This window comes from Vespa crabro, chromosome 1 (assembly GCF_910589235.1).
Source record: "Vespa crabro chromosome 1, iyVesCrab1.2, whole genome shotgun sequence".
Taxonomy (NCBI): Eukaryota; Metazoa; Arthropoda; class Insecta; order Hymenoptera; family Vespidae; genus Vespa; species Vespa crabro.
This window is the reverse complement of record NC_060955.1, coordinates 23,271,196-23,272,171: the sequence shown is the minus strand read 5'-3', so window position 1 is coordinate 23,272,171 and position 976 is coordinate 23,271,196.

Below are 976 nucleotides of genomic sequence, written 5' to 3'. Positions count from 1 at the left end.
TCATTGATACATCAATCTCTTTCTCTCTCTCTCTCTCTCTCTCTCTCTCTCTCTCTCACTCTGTCTCTCTCTCTCTCTTCCTCTTTTTATTTTATCTTAATTGATTTTAAAGAAAATTACGATCAGAGGGAAAAGAGAGGGAGAAAGAGAGAGAGAGAGAGAGAGAATGAGAAAGACAAAGTCGAATAAAATAAAAAACAAAACAGTTAATAAAGGAGCATTAAATTGAATCTTTGATATCGTATATTAATTTTCTTGAAGAATTTTTCTTTTGTTTCTTTTCTTTTATCCTTTTTTATTTTTTTTTTTTTTTTTGTCAATATCTAAACCAAGTAGTCTACGCTCTTGGCAACGTTCTCTTCCTAATCGTCGAAACGATCTTCATCGGAGCGCAAAATTCTACGGAAAATCCCTTCCATCTCGTGCTAACTCGCCTGACCATCATCGTCTGTGCTCGCGTGCAGATCGATTCGACGCGTTAACGCGCGTGATTCCTTGCTTTTTATATCTCCTCTCTCTCTTTGTCTCTCTCTCTCTCTCTCTATATATATATATATCTATCTATCTATCTATCTATCTCTCTCATTGCTTTGGTTTTATTTTATATCTCGTCGAGAACAAATGCTACATATGTATGTGTGTATGTATATATATATATATATAAAAGACGGGGCAAAAGTTGTAAGATGGGCCAAAAGTTCTTGAGCGATATTAAAAATCAATTAATCTTTTTTTCTTTTTTTTCTTTTTTTTTTTTTTTTTTTTATGGAGCAATCATTTAGGTTGAAATTCTTTTTCCTTTTTTCTTTTTTCTTTTTTTACTTTTTCCTTCTCCTCGACCAAATCGCGCACAACTACAAAGAGCAAGCTCTTGAAATATATTCATTTATAGTGATATTAAATGCAAAATCGAAAAATATTTGATTTTTGTAATTGATATTTTGAATAATCGTTTACGAATTTTTAAATTCATTTC